Source organism: Solanum pennellii, chromosome 5 (assembly GCF_001406875.1).
Source record: "Solanum pennellii chromosome 5, SPENNV200".
NCBI classification, from domain to species: Eukaryota; Viridiplantae; Streptophyta; class Magnoliopsida; order Solanales; family Solanaceae; genus Solanum; species Solanum pennellii.
Genome location: NC_028641.1, coordinates 33,901,059 through 33,917,022, shown reverse-complemented (window position 1 = coordinate 33,917,022; position 15,964 = coordinate 33,901,059). Strand labels below are relative to the sequence as shown.

The 15,964-nt window shown below is 39.4% G+C and overlaps 1 long non-coding RNA gene across 1 annotated transcript in view; it reads right to left on the bottom strand.

Moving 5' to 3' along the window:
- Window positions 1-4,404: 4,404 nt before the first annotated feature.
- The window catches only part of LOC107020488, a 36,993-nt gene continuing 25,433 nt past the window's right edge, over window positions 4,405-15,964 (bottom strand). Inside the window, exon 4 of the long non-coding RNA XR_003578460.1 lies at window positions 4,405-4,609. This is a non-coding gene — a long non-coding RNA (uncharacterized LOC107020488). The remainder of the gene's footprint in view (window positions 4,610-15,964) is intronic.

Here is a 15,964-nt window from a genome sequence, read left to right as displayed (position 1 = left end):
CTGACCCTCAACTAACACCTAAATTGGGAAATCAGACAATCTGATAGGGTAATGAGGTGTCAAGAGAGTGTGAGGAATTGGAGTGTTCAATAGTTAGTACGTAGCTAGAACTTGCTCGATTTGTCTTGCAAGAAAGGAATATATGTTAGAGGACTGGGAAAGAATGATAGGCCCTTGTTTAAATTAGAAAACATCTATCATAAAATGGAAATAACCAAATGAAAGTTTTATCCCTTTTTGATCCAAATATATTGAGCCTATAATAGACATATTTTTTTTATCACTAACTCACCTTCCCTGGGTTTATGTGTTGGCCCTTGTCCCTCCTTGGACATGTGCACCTCAAATTCAGCCCAATGCCTATGTTAAGGGTGGCTAATGCAGAAACTGACCTCGTCTTAGCCCTGACCCGACATTGGGTAATGTGTACCTCAATTCATGGAAAAGCCATAAGTTCAGGGTGGCTATTATGAGGGATGACCCAAAATTGGGTATGAAAAGAGTTGAATGTTAAAAATAAAAGAAAAAGTGAGTGAAAGATATGACTTGGTGAAATTACCTATGTGAATGAAAAAGAAAAGAAAAGTAAAAGAAAAGAAAGAAAAATGGTGAAGAAAAGAAAGAAAAGATTTTGAAAAAGTTTAAAAATAAATAAGAGTCATGTCTAAAAAGAAGAGGAGCAAAGAAAAGCAGGGCATAAAAATGCAATGAAAAGAGGTAGAAAGATTGGACGAGATGTTAAGGAGGGCAAAAAGTCACTAAAAATATACCCAAATCTAACACACCTGACCATGATCCTACAATACTAGCCAAGAAAGTCCTACCGTGATCCTAGGAGTCAAATGTGGTGAACTTGTACAGTGAAAATAAAGGGCAAGCCTATGAAGACGAGTACTACCTATGTGTGAATTTGTTTTTGAGTGTGAGTGTTGAATAAATATCCTTGTACCCAAAACGTGAAATCACAGATTGAAAAATAAGGATTTCTTTTGATGTGAGGACACTACTTGCAATGTCGAAATTTTGGTACCTTGGTGAGAGATAAAATATTAAAAGTTTTTGTGCATGGTGAGGTTGTATCAATGGTGTGATCCACATGAGTTAGCTTGTTCAAACCTAACAGCGTAAGCGTGAACTAGAGCAAAGAAAGATTCGGGATCGATAGCTATGTCGATGCAAAAGCTTAAAAGAGTATAATTTTGTAGAAAAAGTGTAGTTTTAAGTCATAGAGCATCATCTGAGGACAGACAACAAATTTAAGTTGAGGGTGTTGATGTACCGTGTTTTCACTGTTTTTTCAATGCTTTTTCATTAAGAGTTGTGTGTGTCTAGAGCCTTTTTTGTAGTAGTTTTAACATGATTTTATGTTTGTTTTGAAGGAAAGTTGTCCAGAATAAAAACACAGAAGGCAGCTGGAATTTAATGCAGAGAGGCAGCCTACGAAGGCCATCGACGGCCCGTCATCAATATATGGTCCGTAAGTGGTGACCGTTTATTGCAGTTAAGAATGATGAAGAAACTAGCAGACATATGACTAAATATGGAACTACGGAGAGGATCGACAGTCAGTCGATTGATCGATGGACCGTACTGCTAAATCATCAATGTGATCAGAGATAGTTCCAGTACCCGAAATTGGAGAAATTATAAGGATGGAGCGATAGAGGGCATCGATTGACCGTTGGTGCATCGATGGACCATGTTGTTGGTCCGTCGATTAATTCAGAGATGATGCCATCCGAAGGAGAAAAACTATTCTAAGTCTGGACTAATGGAGGTAGTTGACGGACCGTCGTTCAGTAGGGGTCGTCGAGCACAGCTGCATTTTTATGACAAACTTTCCTTATTTCATCTCCTTTTAATTTAGGACAATGTGTTCTATAAATTAGGATTAGACATTGTGACTATTGGTCTTGTTTATTTTGGAGATCGGGTTTTGGAAACTTTCGCAGTAATTCAATTTGTAGATTTGGCTTCAAGTATTATCGTGAAATTTCAAGTTGATTTGTTGGGTTTTCTTCAAATTGTTAAACTAAGTTCATGATTTATTTCATAATAACCATGAATTGTGTTCTCGCTTGCATGGGTAATTAAATCCACAACTAGGGTTGTGGGAACCATGGGTGATTAACAAAGTAGACCTAGCTAAATAACAATCCTCAAAGAGGTTCTTGCATGTATTTATAATTCTTTTGTTGAGATGTTTTTTTAGAGGTGAACAATGTTAGAACTCGCCTTGTTACTACTTTCCGGCCCAAGGAGGTAGTTAATAAGAAAAGAAATATAGACATAGATTTAGTGGGATACTATCTATAGGCTAGTGTCGATTGGTGTGAAGTAATAACTAAGTCATACATCGATTATGATGCTTAATATGAAGTAAAGGTAAGGGTTAGTAGCTTATACACACGTAGCCGGACCAAGGTACGGGGTGAAATTCTCTAAATACCGGACAAAGGATTTAGAGATACGTAACTTATCACTTTGCATGCAAGACACTAGGGAAGAATTGTCATTGATAGGACCCTAGTTTATCTCACAACTTGATAAAAACTTATACTTTACTTTTGCTTACTTGTTTACTTAAACGTATTAAAGAAACTTGTTTCACAGCCCCTCCTCCCCATTTTAATTACTTTTTTCGGATAGAGCTTGGCTAAATAGATAAAATTATAAATTGAAGTTAAGGCTAAGACATTTTCCTCGTCAGATTGACCCCAGCCTACTAGTTGGGTTCTTTACTTGATACGACCACTTATACTTCTTTAGAGAGATGTAATTTGAGCATATCAGTCCATATTTCAGACTTGGACTTTCTAGTTAGTTATTAGTTCATTATTTTGGGGTTATAATCCTTCTTGTTTAGAATTGTGGAACTTGTTAGAGTTTTAGTACATTGACTTTCAGGTTCTAGGCAATTAATTTCGCAATTCGTTGTTAAGTCTTTGGATTTTTATGGGAACTAAAATATTTATTTATATAAACTAACTTCCGTAACATTAAAAGCTTTAGTATGTAGATTAAGTAGATTAGATAATTAGCATAGATAGTTATCCCACCGGAGGCTTACTTTGGCTACCAATTATGATGGTCTGAGTCGTGACATTTCTGTAAGGAGAGGTAGTGAGTTGGCTAAGACTCATTTGTTTTAACTTGGGAAAATTTAGAGAAATTTTAGAATAGAAGATATATTTCAATGTCCCTATTCTATCATCGCAATTATTTATTCACTAGGTAATATTATCGCGCTTTGCGTGGTCATAAATAATAATTGCATTGAACTTACAAATAATATTTTACCAATATCTATACATTAAAAATAATAGGTTCTTAAAAAATATAAGCAATATTCCAACAGAAATTTGATTATTTGTCACTATCACATAAGTCAAGAACATCTAATGAATGAACTATTCATGAAATAATAAATCACTGGTTCTTTAATAAGCATTAAGAGAAAACTAAAGAAGAAAATAATACTAATATATANTGTGTATATTATATAACTGTGATATATGTCTTAGAAAAAAATTCAAAAAAATTGTGAACATATTCAAAATAGAAATTACTCTTGAACATGAAAACAATTATAACTTTTGAACTTGCATAATGAATTTATTCAATTGATATGTGAGAAATTTCATATCTATGTAAAAATGGATTAATATGTAAGCGCATATATAGTACTTTTAAGTTATAGAATTCAACATAGAATATCAAAACATGAATTCTTGGAACTGAGTAAGATAATTATTTTTTGCACAATTAATATGTGTACTATAGTTTTATATGTTCATTATGTGAAATCCTTTTATTGTTACTTGTCTCTTAAATGGATTAACGAATAATGTTGACTTAAGTTAATGCATGTTGAATAGAAAGATTCTTATTTAGGGTGGCTCTGAGGATTGCTTAGGTAGGCTTGAAGAGGGTGTATGGGCGGTCTCTTCATGTCTTACTTAGGAGAGTCTTAGATTAACCTTAGGTAGAATTCTATAAATGATGAAAAGTGAACAATCTTGGGAAGTCTTAAGGATCAATTAGGTGTGTGTCAAGGGTTTGTATGGGTGGCCTCTTCATATCTTACTTAGGTGGGTCTTACGATAACCTTTGGTAGGGGGTCTAAATGTTTATATGGATTTTATGTTATTATGGTTGTATCTTATGGATTACTATAATATGAAACCGGCTTCGTTGACCTTTCAGAGGTCCCAAGCAAGCCTACTTACGTCATTCTTACTTTATATAGGTTAATCTTGGCGGAAAATTTGAAACTTTTTGTTTCTTAACATACTAATAAACACATTCTCATTAATATGTAATTGTTCACCATCAACCATCTAACGTAAAGAGATAAGCAACTGAAAGAAATAGTTCAATTCTTATTAAGTGTATATTTGCCAAAATTGCACCAATACATAGTTTGAATAAAAAATAGGAAAGAAACGCTAGTGGAACATGCTCCACTAGCTCAACTCTAAAACTAAGCTAGAATATAAAACAACAGCATCCGTGAAATCAGGAGGACCTACCATAACCGGATGAATGTTGAACGTCCAGATAACTACAGCGATGATTCTGTAGCTCTATCGTCCACCTGTGCCTGCACCTATAATAGTAGAGTTTTTATAGGGTTAGTATACACTTGTACTAAGTATGGATATATGCAAGAACACACCAAGGACATGCATGATAAAGAATATCTCTTTCCTAACAACATGATTTTTGGAAGACAAGTCAGTGGACTTGGCAAATTGAGATTAGGAAAGTTTCAAAATTTGGATTAGGAAAATCAATGAGCTTTCCTAATTTGGATTAGGAAATTCAGTGAGCTTTCGAGATTTGGAATAGAAAAGTTATGCCATGAGAATAACATACATCATCATACTTTTCACATTTTGAGAAAGCACATAATATTTACACGTAGCACCTATCATATAGCATACAACACATTTTGCATGTAGCACATAACTTCTTTAATATCTTTCATTCATATGCCATGAGACCATAGAATCATGGACTTATCATTAAGATATCCCAGAAATTAGGGCTCAATAGATGGGACCTCAACTAGGGAGTCTTCATTAGCAAACACAGAGTCTGCTTCGTTCATTCATACGTACTCCATTTCATTTCATTCATAGGCCAGTTTAGACACAAGCTATACCTAGGATGTAGTTTATGACTTTCATTAGGTTCGTTGTGCAATGATTAAGAATGACCGAATGTCATTACTTAAATCTAACTCACCTTTTAATTATCCTATTCTAACACCTTTGGTATCATTCATTTCATTATGTGCATCATTTGAAGCTGGCTTGATTCATTCATTCAGAACATTAACGTTAACCAACATAGATCATGTGAGCATCATTAAATCCAATGTCTCCCCCACACCGAAAAGAGGTGGAATCACCGGCCAAAGTGACCCAAAACATGCTAGCTTACATGGGAATTTAACCCCGCCAAATCTTTATATTGGCTGTATAGGTTTGAAGATTAGGAGATATAATGTGACCCATACCCGGCAAGCCGGACAACCTCATCTAATGAGAGTTACGCGAACCTTCGTCCTTCCCGAAAGAAGGGATCACCGCTCATAGCTTGCCTATGGTGCTCAGTATAATGTTCTATTTCATTCATCTCATACGTCACGTAAGCTGACTTCTAGGATAAGAAAATCATAGCTCATTAGATGATTTATCATCTCATAATTAGTATTAAGTGTGTTAAGCTCAATACCTTCATTAGAGTGTTCATACAGACTGGTCTCTTCATTATCTTACACTCTCATAGGTGAGTTTGTTTTGGTAACATTTACTTAGGCTCATTTGAGATTGGTCTCATCATTTACATTTCGCCTCATCTGATGTTGTCACCGCATTCATTAACATTATCACCTTTGCTTTTCATAGTTACTCACAACTTATTACGTGAATGTTCATTTCATCATATGCCAATGCACTTGGCCATTTAGTGTGTTTCACATCCTTACGTAACCCTTCTAATCATTTCACTGTTAGTTTCATCATTTCATTGTTCATCTCATCATATGCCAATGCTATTGGCCATTTAGTGTATCTTACACTCATACTTAACCCTTCTAGGATTCATCAATTCTTCACATACATCTTAGGTTCACTTACTTTCAAACGTATGCTAGACTTATGAGTCTATACACACAATACATGGGGCTTCATTCATAGTTCGTTAAGTGATTGATACATTCCTAAGATTATGTAGTACAAGACTTATGTATCTTTTATATATGCCAAGATCTTAATTTCGATCTAAGTAGTTGGCATTATTCTTGGATATTTTGTTCACGTATGACTTATATATCAATACGGAAGTTTGGGTAAGAAAACCCAAGTTCGAATCACATGGATAACATTTACATTTTTCATTGATTTTATTTTAATCTCCATGATATTGGGACTCTAGATTGAACCCCATCATTAACATTGTATCTTTAGTTTTCTACTTGGTTTTCCTGTTAGGTTTGCCGAATGATTGTGGGTAAAAAACCCCACATCCTCTTCCATTTTATTCTTTAATTTTCGCTAGGCATTGGGAGGTTGTGGGTTCGAACCCCCACATTCTCCTTTTTTTTGTTTTTAAATTCCCTAGAGCATTGGGAGGTTGTGGGTTGGAATCCTCACAACCTCCTTATTTTATTTTTTGAATTTAAGTTCATTAGATTAGGCGTTTTGGAAGTGAGGTTGTGGGATCGAGCCCCCACAACCTCACCTTCTTTTCTTATTTAATTTTGTCATTCTCCTTTCCAACCTTGAGGTCATGGGTTCGATTCCCACGCGTCACATTTTCTTTTCTTTACTTTCTCTTCCTTCACTCGCTACTGGAGGTCGTGGGTTCAATCCCCACCCCTCCATTAATTTATTTTAATTCTTGTTCTCTTCCTACTAAACCAGCAGACCCAATTTCTATTACCCCAGCCCCCTTTTTCTTTTCCTTTCTCGCGAAGTGCAGTAGCCAAAGGGTGAGGTCTCATGTTCGAATCATGGTGGCCTCACCTTTTTTAAATGTATTAAATTTCCAGATTTCAACCCCCTTTTTGAACAAAATTTAAAGTACACTAAGCTGGAAAGTTATTCATAATTTTTAGCTTCCTTTCATCAACCTTTTCAAGTTAGTTTCTTAGGGCATTTCACCAAGCATTTAGTGCATTGTTAGGTGTAGTTTAGTAGTTACATTAGTCAAGCCTTTTCATTCAAAATTTGTAACTTCACACACCACATGAAATCACATTGTGCACAACTTTTACACATAAAATACAAGAATTACCATGCCTTTACACGACCCAAAACAGTGAGTACTTCACTGGGACACATTGCACACACATATCACCTTTTTCACATGATATCGAACAACAAAATCATTATTCACACAATTTCGAACATGCATACTTAAACATAAACATCACAAAAACACATTTACCAACGTGAGAGAGAATGATGAAATGTGAGAGACAGATCGTGAGAGAGTAGTCTAATAATACGAGTTTTAGTTTGGGAATTAGTCAAATTAAGACTCCTTGTAATTTTAAAATTTTAAAACCTGATTTAATAAGCTTAGTGAAAGGAACATTATGCCCTTAAAAAATCAGATTATCAACATTAATTAAATCACCAACTTGTTGCTTCCAATAGGGCTCGAACTTGGGTACAGTGGCCCTTGCGAAATGGACCATTTCGAGTCAACCTGAGCCTAATTGGTTCTTTAATTTAATTAACTAATTAATTTATTTGTTCCTTAGGGTAATTACGATATTACCCTTGGCCTAGAAAAGACCATTTTACCCCTGGGCCCTCAAAGCTTAACATTTCTTCTTGTTAAGTCCGGTAAAGACTCCTTCAATTAAATCTTCATTTTCGAGAGCCTTACTTGGTTGGTTGAACCTTTCCAAGCTTAACTAGCCCCCCAAGTTAGTTGTCTTGGTCGTAGTAAAGGTTTTGAGGTTTGTTTCTACGCGTATCAATTCGTGTGAACCTTGGTCTAATCGCAATCATTCTTGACACCTTAAGTATTTATCTTATTCATCTTTTTAGGGTTGTTACATTATCCCCCCCTTAGGAAAATTCGTTCCCGAATGACACTATCATTACATATCGTAATGCCAATCTGATCATAACATAATCACTATGCACAGTCAAGCGATAGTAACAAAATACAGAGACATAAGGAAACATAGACTTAAGAGTAGGAAGTCTAACCTCAAGAGCTGAAAAGATGAGGGTATCGGGTTCATGTCGGCCTCAACCTCCCACGTAGCACCCTCAACAAGATGATTTCTCCACAATACCTTCACTATGGCAATCTCCTTGTTCCTTAGCCGCTTGACCTGTGTATCAAAGATCTCAACAAGTACCTCCTCGTAAAACAAGTCTTCATCGACCCCCAAATCTTCCACAGGTAGACTCGATGCTGGATCACCTAGGCACTTCTTCAACATAGAGACATGAAAGACTGGATGGACATAAGCTAGCTCCGTAGGCAATGCTAACTCATAGGACACCTCACCCACACACTGCAGGATCTCATATGGCTCAACATACCTCGGACTCAACTTCCCTTTTCAACCAAATATCATCACCCCTTTCATAGGTGATATCTTCAAGTAAACCTTGTCACCAACATCAAATTCTAAGGGTAACTTTCTATTGTCTGCATATGACTTTTGTCGGCTGTAAGCAGTAGCCAACCTGTCCCTAATCACTCTAACCTTCTCTAAGGTCTCATGAATGATATTTGGACCCAAAATGGATGACTCTCCAACCTCGAACCACCCAACTGGAGATCTACACATCTTACCATACAGTGCCTCAAACGGTGCCATCCTAATGCTTGAGTGATAACTATTATTATACAAGAACTCTATCAAAGGAAGATGGTCATCCCAGCTACCTCTGAAGTCAATCACACACGCTCTCAACATGTCCTCCAATTTTTGAATGGTGCGCTATTCCTGCCCATCAGTCTATGGATGAAAGGAAGTACTAAGCTTCCCCTGCGTGACCAAGCTTTTCTGCAAAGATCTCCAGAAATGTGAAGTAAACTGACTCCTCTATCTTAAATTATAGACAAAGGAATCCCATTCCACCTCACAGTCTCATAAATATAAAGTCTCGCATAATCCTCGGCTCTGTAGGTATACTTCACAGGGATAAAGTGTGCAAACTTAGTCAATCTGTCCACAATAACCCATATGGAGTCATGCTGCCTCCTAGTCCTCGGAAGACCAACCACGAAGTCCATATTAATGGCCTTCCACTTCCAATTGGAACCTCAATAATGTGAGTCAGACCACTAGGATTAAGATGCTCTACCTTAACCTGCTGGCAATTAGGACACTTAGCCACATATTCTGCAATGTCCTTCTTCATGCCATCCCACCAATAGATCTACTTAAGATCATGATACATTTTGGTGGAACCTGGATGTATGGAATATCTTGAACCATGGGCCTCTGTAACAATCCTGGTCTGCAAATCATCCACCTTTGGTACACACAACTTTTCCTGGTATCTAAGTATGCCATTACCTCCCAAAGCGAAAGACTCATTATTTTTAACAACAATGAGTCCTTCAGCTCCATCAACACGGGATCAAGATGCTGACCCGTCTTGACTTCAACTACCAAGGATGATTCAGAACTAGGATGAACTGAAACACCCCCACTAGTAGAGTCAACCAATCGCACACCCACTCTGGCCAGTCTATGTACCTCTTTTTCCAACTCCTTCTTCTCGTCCTCAACGTGGTCTATACTTCCCATGCTCATCCTTCTCAAAGCATTAGCCACAACACTACCCTTACCTAGATGGTAGTGCACATTCATGTCATAATCCTTCAAAAGCTCCAACCATCTCCACTGACGTAGATTCAACTCCCTCTCTGTGAACACGTATTGGAGACTCTTATGATCTTTGAAATCCTAATGCACTCCATACAGATTATGCCTCCACAACTTCAGTGCAAACACCACTGCTGCCAACTGATATACCGTGGTTTCACGGTATAATTAATACTTTTTCCTTAAGTTTAGTGTGTCCGAAAGCCTTTTTGTGCTAATTTTGATATAAGTTTCTTTTTGTTTTGCAGGAAATCTGTCCAAAGCTGAATGCAGAGATTTTGAGCGAAAAAATGCAGAAGAGACCACCTACGGAACTTATGACGGTCCGTCGTGCCTGTGACGGTCCGTAGGTGGCAGCGTAGTGCCGCTGCTGAAGGAAGATGGGGAAGTCTGATCAAGTGTGGGATTACGAAGCTTGTGACGGTCCGTCATGGCTATGACGNGTGATGGTCAGTCCTGCAGGTTCGTCGTGAAGTTCAGAGAAGTGATCCCAGTACCCAGATTCCGAGAGTTGAAGTATTTAGGAACGAAGACCCTCAACGGACCGTTGTGCCTATGACGATCCGTCATACTTGCCGTCGAGGGGAATGAAGAAAGCAGCAGAAGAAATTGCACAAGTGTGGGACGACAGAGTCCACGACGGTCCGTTGTGACCACGACGGTTCGTCGCGTGGCCCGTCGACCCAGCCGCGTTTTGGCAGATTTCCAGCAATTAGAATTCTTGTTTAATTAGGTTTTTGTTTTTTTATAAATAGTTCGAAAAACCTCGTTTTTGAGGTTAGACACCTGATAGTTAGACACCTGATAGTTAGACTCTTAGATTGTTAAAACTCCGTATTGGTAAACATTGTATTGTGAGATTCTTGATAATCATTAGACTTTTCGTGAGATTATTGATTACTTCGAGAGTTCTTGCAAGTGATTTTTGGTGATTCATCAAGCAACCTTTTGGATTTTATTCTTTCTCATTGAAGTAAGTACATAAATTCTTATTTAATATATTTGAATATTGTGTTTATGGCTATGAGTAACTAAACTCCATAACTAGGGTTGTGGGAACCATAGGCAAATAATGAGATAAACCCTAGCTAAAATAACAATTCTCGAATAGTGTCTTGCATGTATTAATAATTCTTTCGCTTAGAAGTCTTTTTAACGGATGATCAACGTTAGAACTCGCCTTAATGCTACTTGCCGGACCAAGGAGGTAGATAATAGGAAAAGAATTATTAACATAGATTTAGTGTATACTATCTAATAGGCTAGTATTGATTGGTACGAGGTAATAACTTAGTCAAATATCGAATACGATGCTTAATATGAGGTAAAGATAAGGGTTAGGAAAGCAACACACGTAGCCGGACCAAGGTGCGGAGTGAGATTTTCTAGATGCCGGACCAAGGATTTAGAAATACATAACTTATCACTTTGCATGCAAGATACTAGGAAAGAATTGTTATAGTTAGAATTATCAAGTTATGAACCTGTGGGGAACACGTAAACCCTAGTTACTTTGATTAACTGATTAAAACCCAACTTTCAAACTCATTAAGTGTCTCTTTCAATTTAGTTAATTCTTTTTACTTATTAGGAAATACAAACCCCCCTTTTTACATTTTTATGTTTTTACTTTCTAAGGAAGTTATCAACCGAACAATAGTAATAACAAGTTGAAGTTAAGTCTAGACTATTTTCCTCGTGGGAACGATCCCAACCTCACTAGTTGGGTTATTTACTTGACACGACCGCTTTACTTCTTATTTGAGAAGTAAGTTTGAGCGTATCAAATTTTGGCGCCGCTGCCGGGGAAAATAGCTTTTAGATTAATTTGAACTTATTACTATAGTTTAGTTGATATTTTCTTGATTTTACTTTGTTTTATTGTTTTTGATTTCTTTTCAGAACTATCCTCCTTGTATGCCAAATACACGGAGAGGAAGAGAACCGCTGTTTCCCTACGATCACGAGTTAGAGCGTACACTGCGCAATATGAATCGTAATTTGGGAATAAATGATGAGGATCCGAACCAGAACATCCCAGCTCCGGTTGATGTTCATGGTCAGATGTTACCCGATGCTCCGGGTGAACATCAACAGAGGGGACAAAATCCCGCTCCACGGCCCCAAGCATACTACAGAGGCTATGATAACATAGCAGATTCGGATGGGCCACTGGTTTTGCCTCCTCTACCCACTGGCCACACTTTTGTGGTAACTAGTAGTCTGATGCAAATGCTCACTGCCAGAGGTTTGTTTTCAGGGCTACCTTCTGAGGATCCACATGCCCATATAGCTAAGGTAAGGGCAGTGTGTAAAAGTTGTGTGGGGAGGCCTGATTTGGATCTAGATGTGATAGGGCTCAGAGTGTTTCCTCTCTCACTGACGGGAGAGGCTGCTATTTGGTTCACTGAGCTCCCATACAACTCCATCTTTACTTGGAATCAACTGAGGGATGTCTTCTTAGCACGCTACTATCCGGTCTCCAAGAAACTAAACCACAAAGACAGGGTGAATAACTTTGTGGCACTACCAGGAGAGTCAGTTAGTAGTTCTTGGGATAGATTCACCTCATTCTTGAGAAGTGTTCCAAATCACCGTATAGATGATGAGTCACTGAAAGAATACTTCTACAGGGGACAAGATGATAACAACAAAGCGGTATTGGACACTATAGCCGGTGGATCTTATGGAGAATGTCCTTATGCTGAGATCGCTGAAAAATTAGAAAAAATCTCCCGGAATAACAAAGCTTGGAGTACTAGAAAATCTGATACAGGGAGAAACACCTTTGCAGTGCAGTCCACTCACAACCCAGCCACAGATGACATTCGTGAAGAAATGGCTCAGATGAGAACTGAGCTTGGGTTGGTACTAAAACATGTCACTGGGGGTGCAGAAAAGGTTAATGCAGTCAACTACTTGGCTAAACCACCACCTCCAATCGATGAGTGTTATTATGAGGAGGATTCCTATGCAGTAAATGAACAGATGGGGGGTTTCCGACCAAGCGCCCAAGGCTCAAATCAGGATAATTGGCGCCAAGGTCAAGGGAACCAAGGTCGGAACTATGGTAACTACAATCGTGAGGGTCATTATGTCCGAGATGGAAACTACAACCGCGACAACAACTTTAACAGGGGTAACTATGCTAATAGAAACGACAGGAATGGGCCCTATGTCCCTCCTCAAAATCGTGAAGTTACTCCTAGGGATGGTGGAGATAGTATGGCGCGAGTTGAGGATATGTTGCACAAAATGATGAGGAGGTTCGATGCTAGTGATGAGCACATTAAAGAGTTAAGGGGTGATTTAGCTAGTATTGGGCAAAAAGTTGATACACATGCAATTTCGATTAAACAGATCGAATTGCAAGTGGCCCAATTATCTGCAACAGTGAACACACGGCAACCGGGCACTCTTCCTAGCAACACTGTCCAAAATCCAAAGAATGATGCGCACTGTATGGCAATCACTACTCGGGGTGGTAAGCAAACCATTGACCCACCTATGCCATCTACTGAGGAAAATGTGAGAAAGGATAATGATAATGTGGTAAAGGGTAGTGGTGAAGCAGAGGAAAGTAATGGAAAAGATGCAGAAGTACCTATCAAGGTAATTCCCATGCCTAGGCCACCACCACCCTTTCCTCAGAGATTAGTGAAAAAGACCGAGGATGGTAAATATCGGCGTTTCATAACAATGCTGAAGCAGCTTTCTATCAATGTCCCTTTGGTAGAAGCTCTAGAACAAATGCCCGGTTATGCCAAATTTATGAAAGATCTGGTCACCAAGAAAAGATCGGTCACTTTCGAGGATGATGATAGACTGCAGCATTGTAGTGCTATTGCTACAAGATCCCTCGTACAAAAGAAAGAAGATCCTGGTGCGTTCACTATTCCTTGTACAGTTGGGTCATTACATTTTGCGAAAGCATTATGTGATCTGGGGGCAAGCATAAATCTCATGCCCCTCTCCATTTACAAGAAGTTGGGTTTGGGGGATCCAAAACCCACTGCGATGCGGCTACTGATGGCTGATCGGACAGTGAAACGGCCTATAGGGATACTCCATGATGTGCTAGTAAAAGTGGAGTCATTCATCTTTCCGGCTGATTTTGTTATTCTTGATTGTGAGGTCGATTTCGAAGTGCCTATTATTCTTGGGAGGCCATTCCTTGCCACAGGTAGAGCCTTAGTTGATATGGAGAAGGGACAGATGACATTTCGGTTGAATAATGAAGAAGCGACCTTCAACATTTGTAGGACCATGAGGCAGAGTGGTGAGCTCCAATCGGTATCTGCCATATCCCACAAAGAAAAGATGAAGAAGGAGACTGAACAGGAAAATGCAAAACAAGAGTTTATGGTTGGGGATTTGGTGCTTGTAGACAGTTCTGGGTCGCCTCGTCTTCCGGGCAAGCTCAAGTCCAAATGGACTGGCCCTTACTTGATTACCCAAGTATTCCCTCATGGAGCAGTTGAGTTAAAAGCCAAGGAGGGAGTGTGGTTTAAGGTGAATAGAGAACGAATAAAACTCTATTTTGGGCATAAAGCATCGGGGAATAAAGTAATAGAGGCAAACCATCTTGATGAAGGCTGAGTAATCAAGTGTCCCCAGTCGTGCCGCGACATTAAATAAGGCGCTTGTTGGGAGGCAACCCAATTCTTGTCTTTTTTTTAGTAAGGATAGCATTTTTCTACTAATGGGTTTTTAAATTCGCAGGCACATCACCAGGAAATTCTGCAGAAAACTACTCCGCAGCAGCCACTGACGGATATATCGACGGACTGTTGCGCACGCGACGGGCCGTCGTATGCATCCGTCGTCCAGGTACGTTTTTCTGCTATTTTGAAATTAGGGCACACACGACGGAACCTACGACGGGTCGTCACAACTGCGATGGACCGTCGTCGGGGAACCGTCGCGTGATTAATGAATTATACCCGACCCGACCCGGCTGGACCCTTTTTCAAAATCTGACCTTTTAAACCCCCCAACCCCTCATTTTCACCCCATTCATTCATTATTCCTCACATCTCCCCTCTCTTTTCAACTTCCACATCCCCCCCCACTGATCATTGCCCCCACAATTCTCCAAAGCCTTAAAATTATCATCTACTAGTCGGAGCTGCTGCTGTAGGTGTCTACCTTGCCACCGAGTACCTTTGCATCTGTTTTTCTCCATTTCTACGGTATGTGTCTCTAATTTATACTCATTTATCTTGCATTTTTGTTACTAGTTAGTATTCAGCTTAGTTCCTCATAGTATTTTGTTTACTTTATACGATTCTGCCTGACCTAGGTTACAAATGTTCGAAATTGCCATGTTGACAACCCTAGCCATAGGTGATTTTGCATTGCTAGTCTCCTAGGTAGTTGGGATAGACAAATATAGGTCCAAAACACTACAAGAGCATGTGGGTTCATCGGGGATGCATAGGGTACCCCCAGTTCTTTCACTGTTATTCAGAACGAGACCTCGATGACGGACCGTCGTACACACGACGGACCATCTTAGGGTCCGTTCAAAAAGCCCTAGCACCCTGCCCCAACGGACACATGTGACGGACCGTCGTCTTCACGACGGTCCGTCCTGCACAACCGTTCCGGTTGTCAGAGACCGTATTTCTAAGGGTCTCTCATTTTTTTCCCAAGTGTCCTTCAACGGATACATGTGACGGACCGTCATGGCTATGACGGTCCGTCCTGCACGACCGTCATGATGGTTGGAGACCCTTCTGCTAAGGGTCTCCAATATTTTTCTAAGTGTTCTACGACGGACACCTACGACGGACCGTCGTACCCGCGACGGTCCGTCCTGCACGACCGTCATGATTGTCAGAGACCCCTCTACTAAGGGTCTCCAATATTTTTCTATGTGTCCTACAACGGACACCTATGACGGACCGTCGTACCCTCGACGGTCCGTCCTGCACGACCGTCATGATGGTCAGAGACCCCTCTGCTAAGGGTCTCCAATATTTTTCTAAGTGTCCTACGACGGACACCCACGACGGTCCGTCCTGCATATACCGTCATGCTAGTTAGAGACTCTCCTTCAGGGTTCTTTATATATACATAGACCAAGTA